The sequence below is a fragment of the Polyodon spathula genome, chromosome 2, assembly GCF_017654505.1.
Source record: "Polyodon spathula isolate WHYD16114869_AA chromosome 2, ASM1765450v1, whole genome shotgun sequence".
Lineage (NCBI taxonomy): Eukaryota > Metazoa > Chordata > Actinopteri > Acipenseriformes > Polyodontidae > Polyodon > Polyodon spathula.
Genome location: NC_054535.1, coordinates 76,173,037 through 76,186,374, shown reverse-complemented (window position 1 = coordinate 76,186,374; position 13,338 = coordinate 76,173,037).

Sequence of the window (13,338 nt, the reverse complement as noted above, 5' to 3'; positions counted from 1 at the left end):
GTTATTCAGGATTTGCAGAAGCTTTGTGTGGGTTTTGTTTATGTTTTCTAATTTGTTTCAAAATGTTTGTTTTTTTTTCACTCTCATCATATCCATGTTGCTATCTGCGGCTCATGGTCCTTTAGGGTGTAAATTAGGCTTCCATTGCATAGGAGTTTGATCCATTCCAGCTTTTACTAGGAGTTTAATAATGCACACCTGAGCTTGTTACTTATACACTGGGGCTAATCAAGCACACATTAAATACTGGAATGGGTGAAACTGACATACACCAGTAAGTTATATTTCCATACACAAGTGTCATCTGAATCCCAGCATTTGATGTTACCAGAGGGGCTGAGTGACAGAAAGATAATGAGTTCTGGTGATAAATCTCCCTCCCAACCTGTGAGGGCACTAAACAACGGGAGGAGAAGTATCTGGAAGGGCCGGCCTGACAGTTCGTTTCCGGGACCGGGAAGTCGGTCAGCTTGGAAAGAAGCGAGACTCTGTTGTAAGACCGTATTGACCTGAAAGGTAAACGAGGGGCAGCTGCAAGCAGTAAGGCAGCTGCAACCATTTACCAAGGTGTCATGCTGGATTACATATAGGGGCCAGGGTAATGCTGATCTTTTCCTTCGTTTGGGTAAAGCTCAGTGGAGAGAAGGACTGAGAGGAGCTCTCAATAAACAAAAGAAAGACATGTTACATGTTTTGTGTTGTGTTTGTCTGTATTGTAATTGTTCGTGTTTTTGCATCACCAGACAGTTAAAGCACACATCCGGAGCTATGTCTGCACTCAGCACCAGCACGACTGCGCTCACCCAGGACTGGTGACAGTGTGTTCATTTTTGTTCGGGACTGTGCCCTGTTTGTTATCCCTGTGCCTTACACATCATTGTGTATTGCCAGGGATTTATTATTTTACGGTCACCAGACCTGGAATACAATCAAAGCACTTTTCACCGGATTACAATTGTCTGCCTGTCACTCCTGCACCACACACCGCTACACCTGTTCCCCTTCACCAGCCACTTTGCCACAGACTGTCTGTAGTGTTATTGTACCTACAGCACAATAGACAGCCTTGCTTACTCACCTACAGCACAATAGACAGCCTTGCTGACAATCAGCATTGCCTACAGCACAATAGACAGCCTTGCTGACTCACCTACAGCACAATAGACAGCCTTGCTGACTCACCTACAGCACAATAGACAGCCTTGCTGACTCACCTACAGCACAATAGACAGCCATTGCTTAGACACCTACAGCACAATAAACAGAATTGCTTATTCACCTACAGCACAATAGACAGCCTTGCTGCTGACTCACCTACAGCACTCACCTACAGCACAATAGACAGCCTTGACAATAGACAGACTCACCTACAGCACAATAGACAGCCTTGTTCACTCACCTACAGCACAATAGACAGCCTTGTTGACTCACCTACTCATCTGCAGCACAATAGACAGCCTTGCTAACTCATCTGCAGCACAATAGACAGCCTTGCTAACTCATTCAACTTCAGAGGAAATGGGCCAAAACATGTTCTAACAAAAAATCTATCCCTTGGCTTATCTTTGTATAGAAGGACAATGCAAATCACTAATCCTCACTGTGAAGGTTGGCATGAGGCTAGCATCTGGTGTATATTGCCAGCAAAGCCGGCAACATACATATTATTATTATTATTATTATTATTATTATTATTATTATTATTATTATTATTATTATTATACATGATAGTGAATGATAGTTTTGATAGTTTTATTATACATGGCGGTGAACGAGACACGTGTATAATAAGATTAGGTGGTGCTGTCATGGCAAATTTCACCCACCCTAAAAGTATACAGTATTATTAAATATACTGTATTATTAAAACAATTCGCGAAAATAATAGATTCTGATTGGCTGAGACCTCATCACAGTAAACAAAAGCAATTTGCCAACTGTAACTGTACACCTGGGTAAACAAAACCACCTGAGTCAGTCAGTATGACAGCAATCTCTAAGATTAACTACAAAAGTTCCACAGCTGAAAATACTGAAAAAGAAAAGAACATGTCAACATCTCGCCATGCTGAGGTAAGAAGATTTAGACAACATGGAAATGAATACAACAGAGGAAAACACCAAGCGCCAGACAAAATGGACTATGAGTTTGCTGTGACTGGCTAACTGAAAAGGACATTGACATTGATTTAAAAAGAAAACGTTACAATAGCAGCAGCAGCAGCAGCAGCTCCATCTAGTGGACAAACCCCATACATACATGTTGAAACAATGAATGGCAAAATCCAGTTCAGTATCTACAAAGCCTGAACAAGAAAATAATTATCAAAGCCCCAAAAAAGAAAAATAAGTATTGTAGCGATGTCAAGAAGGAGACAAAACAGAGCTTCTCGAAGTATAACACTTGGCTTTATTTTGCACACAAAACACTGATCAAAATAACAAGTTTAACAATTTCCAGGTCTCAGTCCCTCTTTCTCCAGGCTAACCCTGATGTCCAGCTCCCAGCTCCTTTTATACGGGAGCATGAGGGAGGCAGTGCCCACTTCAGCCACTCCAGAGCGGACACTTCACCAGCCGGGAAAGTCCCTGCCCAGCAGTTGTGGCACCCGCCACTACAGTATATTGGCCTACATACAATTTATATAGACATTTTCATATATATATATATATATATATATATATATATATATATATATATATATATATAGTGCCGTGAAAAAGTATTTTCCCCGCTGTCTGATTTTCTGCATTTTTGCACATTTTTTACATAGAATTTGGTCTGCTCTTTTTGACAAAAAAATGACACCAAAGTTTGGTGCTTATTTCATTTGTTTGGTGTGCAAGGTAATAAAACATGCAATCTTCAGGTGTGAAAAAGTTATTGCCCCCCCCCCAGTTAACTCAACCCAATTAAAGGGACAGTTAGGGTCAGCTGTCTGAATACTTTGGTTAACAATCAGGATTGATTTGGGTCAGGCCAGCCTTGCCCGATATAAATCTGACTAACTTTGGCCCTTACTGCCCGATATAAATCTGACTAACTTTGGCCCTTACCTTCAGAGTGAAGTTGTCAGCACACAGGTTCTAGAGGCACGTCATGGCACGATCAAAAGAAATTCCTGAAGACCTCCTGAAAAAAGTTGTTGATGCCTATCAGTCTGGAAAGAGTTACAAAGCCATTTCTAAGGCTCTGTGGCTCCTCCAAACCACAGTCAGAGCCATATTGTCCAAATGGAGAAAGTTTGGGACAGTAGTGAATCTTCCGAGGAGTGGCCGTCCTGCCAAAATCTCTCCAAGAGCAAGGCGTAAAATCGTCCAGGAAGTCACAAAGAACCCTAGAACAAAATCCAGGGATCTGCAGGCCTCTCTTGCCTCGGCTAAGGTCAGTGTTCATGACTCCACAATCAGAAAGACACTGGGCAAAAATGGGATTCATGGCAGAGTAGCAAGGTGGAAACCACTGGAAGTGGGAAGTGGTTCACTAAGAAGAACATGAATGCTCGTCTCAAGTTTGCCAAAAAGCACCTGGATGATCCTCAAGAGTTCTGGAACAATGTTCTATATTTTGCGTAAGTGAATCAGTGAATTAAACGAACAAATCTGTTAAAATTGATTCACAAAACTGAATGAATCAAACGAATCGAGTCAGAAAAAGGAATCAAACTGCACATCACTAGTTTTCAGGCCAGAAAAATAGCAAACCTATCAGTGGTTAAAGCCCGGTTCCCATACACACTAATAAATGATCACTTTAATGCACACAGTGAAATTAATGTCCTTTAGTAAATATCATGTGAATACAGCTCATCTTATTATTCTGATCTGGGCGCTCATTTAAATACATTATCACACATTCATTTTGATTATCATAGTATGGCACAATAAAATTAGTAGGCACCATAATATGCCTACTATTTCACACAATAATTAATAAAATTGCAATAGTAAATACGGAAATCATTAATGTGCACAGTAATTGCAATTATCGCGCACCATAAAGCGCTCTTTCATAAATGAGGCCCCTAAGTGTGTTTATATGAGACAAAATTAGTTAAAATCTATTTAAATTGGGTTTGGGTTTTTAAATATAATGAGGCATGAGTGGAAGAAACTTCAGTATGCTCAACTAGCTGTTGAAGCGGAACAGCGAGGATGGAGAGTCCGAGTTTACCCCCTGAAAACCAGACAGGATTAACATGCTTGTTTGTCAATGTCTCACTTTGGCGACTAGGAAGGGCTATGAGATATCCTTTTGAAGGCAGAAACATACAGCTGACTAAGGATAGCTGCATTATGCTAATCATCTTTACATTTAAAGCCTCTAAAGCTGAGAAGCAGCTTTATCAAGGAATTTCTTTAAACCCTGGTAAAGTACAAATGGTAATTTTCCTATTTATTTATATTTTTTAATTATCACCAATTTTTTTTAAGTCTTCTGACCCAATGAGGAAATGTGTTGTTCCCTTTCAATTCGAAGGTAGGTGTCACTGAGCTCTTACTATCAAAGCTGCTGATAGGCCCCCTTCCCAAGATGACCTCCTCTGTCCCGCCTACCGAGGGAATAAAACCGTCATGCAGGGAATGATCGACCTCTTTTCGCTTCTCAAGTTGGTAAGACCATCTGTGTTGCATTGAGGCCTTTTTATTACTTAAAAAGCGCTGCGTTGAGCTTGCTGCTAGTTCCCCTTCACTTTGTACTGAGAGCTGGCTTGCCACTTTCACGGAATCAGCAAGGTACGGTACCCGGTGCCCGCGGTGGCATTGTACCTGGTGCTGCATGTGCACACGGTGTTCGGTGCAGGCGGTATGCATGGTGCTTGGTGCACCTGGTGCACATGGTAACCGTTGCCCCCTGCTTATTGCACTTGGTGCACATGGTACTCGGAGCTGTACGGTACCCGGTGCATGCGGTGCACACGATACCCGATACACGCGGTGCACACTATACCGGTACTGCACAGTACTCGGTGCACGTGGTGCATACGGTATTTGGTGCTTGCGATATACATGGTAGTCGGTGCAAGTAGTGCACATGCTCCCTGTGTTACGCACTTCTGCTGTGGGCGCCCTTAGTATGCTGTGCGACCCAGCGATGACGGGCAGTGCTGGGTTTCATGCCTGCGAAGCCTGTAGGACTAACATCCCACAGGAAGACAGGCATACCCTGTGTGCTCGGTGCTTAGGCGCCAAAAACGCCACTTCAGCCCAACAAGGCTCCTGCAGCATCTGCGCGGCTTTTCAGCCCAGAGTGCTTGCCAGTCATCTGGAGAGAGTTGCACGGGGGCGTTCTTCATTCCCTGTAGCGAGTCCTTCCCAGCCACGCCTCTTGATGCTGTCACAGAACCTCTCCAGAGGGATTCCTTGTGCGAAGGTATCTGTGTCCACCCATAGCCGCTCCCCGTCGCCTATGGCGAAACAAGTGAAGAAGTCTCGGCAGGTGTGGGACATTATGGATATGAAAGCCCAGATTGCTCGGATTGCTTCTGGAGAGAGAGCAGTCCCCGGCAGCATTTTTTCCAGCTGCATGACGTGGCTCCTCGGCCTCAGCGTCGGCACAAGGCTGATAAGAAGTAATGATTTATGATGACAGAGCTACTGTCTGAAAGCAGCACCTAGTCAGCATATTTGCCACCCACCTAACTGAAGTACTGTACTGTACAATACAAACTGCTCTGGAATATGATATGTCACCTGTAGACACCAAAAGTTACAAGATCTACCAAACAAAAGGAATGTGAAGTTGATATCAACTTGTCTAATTTAGATTTTCCTTTTAATTATTTGTATTTATATCATTGTATAATTGTATTGCTATTAAAGAGATAAGAGGTGTTTGTGCTTGGATTTTATTTTCAGTACTCACGTCAGAGCACAGCATAAAGACCCGATAAACCTCTGTTTCATGTTTCTTAATCTGTTCTGCAGTAAAAACTATAACAGGGGCTTTTTGAAAAGTAATTTACTATATTTGGTGGCAGAGCAAGCAAACAAATCATTGTACAAAAATATCAGTTAATTGGCTTCACAGCGGTCTTTTAGATCCATAGGATTTCTTATTCTAATAAAATTGTCAAAAGTACCCCTTACCCCATTGCCAAAGCTTTAAATAATGTCGAGTCTGCTCTGATAGATTAAAGATATTATTGCTATTCATTAAACTGCTATTGACTGTTGTTTTCTACAGTTTTGTGAATACCAGGGGCCATTTGATTAAAGGGTTTGAGTCTGAGACAGCTGACACCTGTCAAGAACCACAAGCTACCAATACTCAGACAAGTCCCGATTATACTATAGTATTTATGGTTTAATTCCCTTCTCTGATAGCTGCTGCCTGTCGATGCTGGTTTCTGGTTCAGCCCTCTGTGATTCCAATACATCTCAAGTTCCGTTTGTTTCTGCCATGGGGATCAGCCACCTCTGCCATCACCCAGATGATTGTAAATACTCAAGATACAGTCTCACCATGAGCTCAGTTGGAGAAATCCCCAGTCCAATGAGGTGTAGCTCTACAATGTGAAGCAGAGCAGCAGTCATCTATTCTAAAGTGCGTTCTTCTGAGAAATGAAAGGTAGCAGGATAATGACTATGAGAAATAAAGGAAGTAGCTTGAGACTGATGCTGGTCATTTGGCCCAGATGTTAGCGATGGTCTTAAATAATAAACATGGATAACCATATTCAGTTACATTGTGTGACAAGGTGTTACTGTGTTTTGGTTGGTTTTTACACATACAGGTGAAGGAGGTTAACAACTGTTTTTTTTTTTTTTTTTTTAATAGACTGTACTTTATACAATGCTACCCTGTAGTATCCCAGCAGCCACTGGGGGGAATAACAGCTGTGCTGACCTCTAGGGTATGAAAGTATGCAGCTAATTACTTCAGTTTACCCACACATGTAATCAAATACATGTTGTATAGACTGTAGAGGCCAATAGCAGGTTTACCTGTGCTATTGAATTTGTGGCAAAGCATGGTATGCCACAGCTGCAACAATACCTGTAAATTTAAGTTGAAAATGTAAAACTGATCCTCAGGTTTCATGTCATGATAGGTTTGGTCATAAAGATGCCACTAATAAGCTTCCAAGCCAAATTACCTCTGCCACACAGACAGACAGTGTGAAAAGATAACCACACCCATGGAACTCATGTTCAGTGGTAAGATTGTCCTTTAAGGTTGTCCCCCTTTGACCGCCATTTTGAAAGTGTCACAGGTCTGTTTATGTTACCCACGTTATGTTTTGCTCACAACTAACACACCTTGAACACACCTTTAAATGCCATTAAACTTCTGAAGTCATTAACCACCTGTAATTTACACATGAAACCTACGGCATGGTGTGACAGGTGCGAGTGGTGTGGTGAATAAAACGACTGTACAGACAGTTATGTTCCCAAAACCAAAAAGAACCAAAAAGAACCACCCCTCTACCAGCAATGTTATCGATGAGAACACGGCTGGTTTACACACCAAAACAAAGAAACAATAATAATCCAACAGTCCTTGAACGAAGGTGTGCTCTCTAATCCCCAGGGTGGTGCTGGTGTTGTGTAGTGAGGGTAGTGCTCTGGTGATGCGGGTTGGCTCCATGGCTGCAGCCGCTGGCTCCGTACTCCTCCTCTGCAACACACAACAAACAACACGTAACAAACCAACAAAAACTACAGGCTCCAGCCGACAGGTTTCACTTGTTCAGTGCAAAGCGGCGAACTGATGTAGCTGCTTCCCCTTTGTACCCATGACCTCCTCCCTGCAATTAACTTGTCGCCATGGTTTCTCCAATAGAGGGCCGTCCTGCAGCTGATTGCAATGGAGTCGTTCCAGGTACGTATAACTACGCGCTCCCCCTAATATGATCACTTCTGGTTTCCACCTACCATCAAGGCGGTCCATCTAGGAGGCAGCATACCACCGTCCTTACACAGCGCCCTTTCTGATCGGGAGGGAGATTTACCACATTGATCCTTTCTCTCTTTATCACACATGGATATACTATGGCCCAACTGAAAATGTAAAATATCAAGTTGGCCTTGGCTTCTTCACCTTCACGATTGGTGGAGAGGCGAGTGAGGTTGAAGAGGTCAGGCTAACCAACAAAAATAAATCTGATATTTTTAGATGGGCCATGCCATATTAGAATTAGACAACACTTCTATTGAGTGGCTTTATTTATTTATTTTTTTCTTATTTTTATTTTTTTTCTGCTATTTCTTCAGTTTGTTTGATGGACTGAGAACTAACTGAAGGATTAACTGCCCAGCATAGCGACTCCAAGGTAATTTTACGATTAATAAGCTCTAAGAAACCAAGCAACCCTTCTGCTGAATCTTTATAAAGTTACTATTTTAAATTAATTGTAAACCCACAAAATGGGCAGGTGTTACGACATAAAATGTTCAATATGTACTTACTGAGCATGTATTACAGTAGTCCCTTGCTAATACAGGCTGTTATGTAGTACATTTGGCTGCCATACACAACATACGTCCCCGCAATAATAACCAATTATATGTGACCCTAGGTCGGTGTGTATTGCATGATCTAAAGAGACACAATGAACAAAAATAATAATAAAAAAAGTAAATAATGGTCTGATTCTGTCTTTCTTTTTTAATGACTAAAATGTAATTAATAGAAAAGAAAAACAAAACAAACTAACAGCTACCTAGCCCGTATTTAACTATTCATTTTTTGTGGTCTCCACTTAACTGACTAGCGGCTGAAGTTTCAGTCACTCCACAGACTGCTAGCCATTGTAATACAGCACAGACCATGGCTCAAACCAGTGTTCAGGTAGGGTGTTTTTATTGTGGTTTTCTATCAATGTGGCCCTTCTGGCATCCTCTGAATGCCTTTCCATTTTTTTTTTTTATTTCATTTATTTAAACTATTTAAAGTATTTAAAGGCAAAACCATAACAAACATAGAAAAATAGTGTGTGACACTGAGTGAAAAAAAGCAGAGGGGCAACATAAATCGTTTGTATGTGTGAGAAACTAAAAAAAAAAAAGAAACCAAAAGAATCAGAGGCATATAAAATATACGGTAAACCAACCAGCTTTGTGTGTTGCATTATTTCTTCTGCAAGTGTTTGAGAAACATATAGCTGACTTGGCTTTGTAAATGATATATGTTCAGGGTGAATGCCCGCTCAGGAATGAGCAAGTTGGGACTGAGTGACTTATACCTTGTAAAGAGTGTTTAGGATAAAAGATCCAAGATCGAGTTCAGATCAAATCCCAGATAAGATAATATCATACATTGTGTATGACTGTCACAAAGATGGCTTCAGTGGGTGACGTCAGACCAGAAACCAGGAACCAACACAAAATAAACAGAGAGGTGGAGTTTTGGTGAAGCCAAGTGCTTGCTCGCGCTCAGCATTCAACAAATGAACAGACAGAAAATAAAAGGTTGTAAGATGAACAAAACACAGGACACAAACAAAACGTACTAACACTAAACAGACAGACAAACGAGTAGACGAACAGACAAACACGGTGAGTTTAAATAAATTATTTACATTAGTTTGTACTTTCTCCTTCTCCACATCCGTTCTCCACTCACCGAACACACAGCCCTGAGTGAGTGAAAACATGCTGCTTTTATGCAGCTGTACCAAGACTTGACTGCTAATCAATCATTCAGTTGGAGTTTCGGTACAATTGCACATGAATTAATAAAGTGCAATTCCTTGTGCTTGCATTTTATTACATTTTACCTGCATGTGAATTGCTGTGCAATCCTCGTGCCTAAATACAAACAGATTTTAAACCACTCGTGTTACACAGACCCATTTATATCCCGTGTACCAATGACTATACACCAACAATAACACACTACATGTAACATAAAACACATAGAAATAGCCCAGGGGCAGGGAGCTTTGCCCCAAACCCCCCCCCCCCCCCCTTGTGAAAGCACACCTGGCCTCAACGGCCACCTCCCCCCTTAAAAACCCAGCAGTCCAGGTCAAAGTCTTAGGCTGAAAGGAAGGCTTCACTGGGGCCATGGCTGAAAATGCTGTCAGCTCCCCTGCCGGTAGTGGCACGGCTGACAGCATGGTGGTCCACTCCCGCAGCGGAGAGGCTGTTGAGGAGGGTGGTCTCCTGACCTTTCCCCCCTTCTCAGCCGGCAGCTCCCTCCTGTGGGACTCCAGCCACAAGAACTCCTGCAGCAAAATTGCTGTGGGGGGAAGTGGTCTCCTGACCTCTCCCCCCTTCTTCATAGCCAGCAGCTCCCTCTGGTGGGGCTCCGGCCACCCTGACCCCTGCGGCCGAGCAGAGCTGACGGCGACCCCTGGCGAAGCAGTTCCGGCGACCTCAGACGAAGGCAGCAGCGGACCAACAGCCTTAGCAAAGTGTCTGAGGAAGATATTTTTGTGAACTGATACACTATTTTGATAATGGTTTTGAAGGAAATGGTCAACGACACAGAATACAAGTTTCAATTGCTGCGTTCTGTTATCCAGAACTTGCTGTGTCGGCTGCTCTTGGCTACTGTCTTTCTGACGTCACACGCAGCTTTTAGAGAAACGCCTTCTCCAAACCTTGCACACATTTTCAACGTGCTATATTTACATTTGTCTGGATTATCAACAGTCAGTTTAATGTAATAGATAAACATTAATTTTATTGTAAAATTGTACAGCACTTATCATGGATTTAGTACATTATGTTTTTTTTTTTTTTAAATAAATAATTTATTTATTTAATATAGTGTGGACAAGGTTGTTCACGGCTTCATTGTATAATGATAAAATGTCATTCGCATCCGCTAACAAGGTGGTAGCAGTAGTTTTAGTGGTTATTTGCATTACGATTAGCAGGTCACTTGTGATCTTTGCATCTTCCCTTTGGTTCACAGCCACAGCCAGCCTCCCGCAATAACTGCGCTGGGCTATGCAGAATCTGCACATATTTCTGTGGCTGTTGGGTGACGTCTACAGAGTATCTCCGAGATTCTGTGCAGCACTGTGCAGAACTGCAGAAATCTGCACTATAAGAACACGACCAATCCCTCAAATAAAACTAGCACAGACCTACGACTGCAGCAGGATAGCCTACTTATTATAGTTTTGTTTAAACTAGTTGTAACAGTATTCCAATCTTCTTAGGTAAGTGTTTACTTTAAGCAACTCTGTTTTGTGTCCTTACTATATATATATATATATATATATATATATATATATATATATATATATATATATATATATATATATATATATACATTAAGAAGAAAGAGTAAAGAGTAATGTAAATTACTGTAATTCACAAAAATAAAACCAACAAAACACACTTCCTTTCATTGAATGATTTAAACATTTGGTATTTAGTATTTTACTATGCCAAATAACTTGGTATGTTTCTTTTTTATAAAGACAATCAGAATAATAATACAAAAAAAAAAACAAAGTTGTATACTCTCAACCACTGAAACGCCCCTCCTATCCCAACTCAGATGCACTGTCAGAAGCTACATTGGTGTCAGAAGTGGACGTAGGTACCCCTGCACGCACTTGTCGGACTAGCCTGGTGATCAAGTCGGGGGTGAACTTGAGGCTGGCAGAGGAGAATGTAGCGTGCACGGGGGTAAGGCAGCAGCAGGGCTGGTTGGTGGCATTACAGCAGTATCGGCGCTATGCTTTAGTGTGAGAGGTCCCGGGTTCATGCCCACCCTCCACCTGTGTGTGGATTGCCTTGCTCTGTGTGATGCACCTGCCTATATATATATATATATATATATATACATACAGTGCCTATAGTAAGTATTCTCCCCCATTGTACATGTTCACAGTTTGTTGTGTTATAACCTGATATCTTGATGCATTTAAATGGGATTTGTTTTCTTTTGATTTACACAACCTACTCCACACTTTCAATGTGTGAAAAAATGGGGGGGGGGGGTGAAAAACAAATCAATTAAAAATAAAAACCTGAAAAGTCTTCATGAGAGAAATATCCACCGCCTTTGCTAGGACACTCCTAATTAAGCTCAGGTGCCACCAATTGCCTTCCGAATTCACACAAGTTAAATGAAGTCCATCTATGTGTTCACATGATTTCAGATTAAATACACTTGTCTCTGTAAGGTCCCACAGTTGGGTAGTGCTTTGAAAACAAAGATACTACCATGAAGACCAGGGGAAAGGCACAGATCAGTGGAGGGGTATAAAAAGATTTCAAAGGCATTGAATATCCCTTGGAGCACAGTCAAGTTGATCATTAAGAAGTGGAAGGTATACGGCACCACCCAGAATCTGCTTAGAGCAGGCCATCTTCCCAAACTGAGCAGCCGGGTAAGAAGGGCATTGGTCAGAGAAGCCACCAAGAGGCCAATGACAACTCTGAAAGACCTACAGCGTTCCATGGCTGAGATAGGAGAAACTGTCCACGTGTCAACAATAGCTGAGGTAATCCACAAATCTGGCCTGTATGGAAGAGTGGTAAAGGAAATAATTTCTGAAAAAAAAACATGTAAAATCCTGCTTGGAATTTGATAAAAGGCACGTGGGAGACTCTGAAAAGATGTGGTAAAAGATTCTGTGGTCCGATGAAACAAAAATTGAACTATTTGGCTTAAATGCGAAGCGTTTTGTCTGGCGTAAACCCAACACAGCACATCACACAACTAACACCGTCCCTACTGTGAAGCAAGGTGGTGGCAGCATTATGCTATGGGGATTGTTTTTCATTGGCAGAGACTGGGAAGCTTGTCAGGGTAGAGGGCAAAATGGATGGAGCTAAATACAAGCAAATCTTTGAGGAAAATCTGCTTCAGTCTGCAAAAGACCTCAGACTGGGACGGAGATTTCAGCAGGACAATATCCCCAAGCACATAGCCAAAGCAACACTGGAGTGGCTTAAAAACAAGAAAGTCAAGGTCCTAGAGTGGCCCAGTCAAATTCAATTGAAAATTAGTGGCAAAACTTGAAGATTGCTGTCCACCAACGATCCCCATCCAACTTGAACAATTTTATTTTGAGCTTGAACAATTTTGCTAAAAAGAATGGGCGAATATTGCACGATCCAGATGTGCAAGCCTGGTAGAGACTTACCCCAAAAGACTCATAGCTGTAATTGCTGCCAAAGGTGGTTCTACCAAGTATTGACTCAGAGGGGTGAATACTTATATAACCAAGACATTTTAGTTTTTATTTATTTTTCATTAACTGTTGTTTCACAATATAAATTTTCTCACCTCTTCAAAGTGTTGAGGAGGTTGTGTAAATCAAAGGAAAACAAATCCCATTTAAATGCATCAAGATTTCAGGTTGTAACACAACAAACTGTGAAAATGTCCAAGGGGGGTGAATACTTACTATAGGCACTATA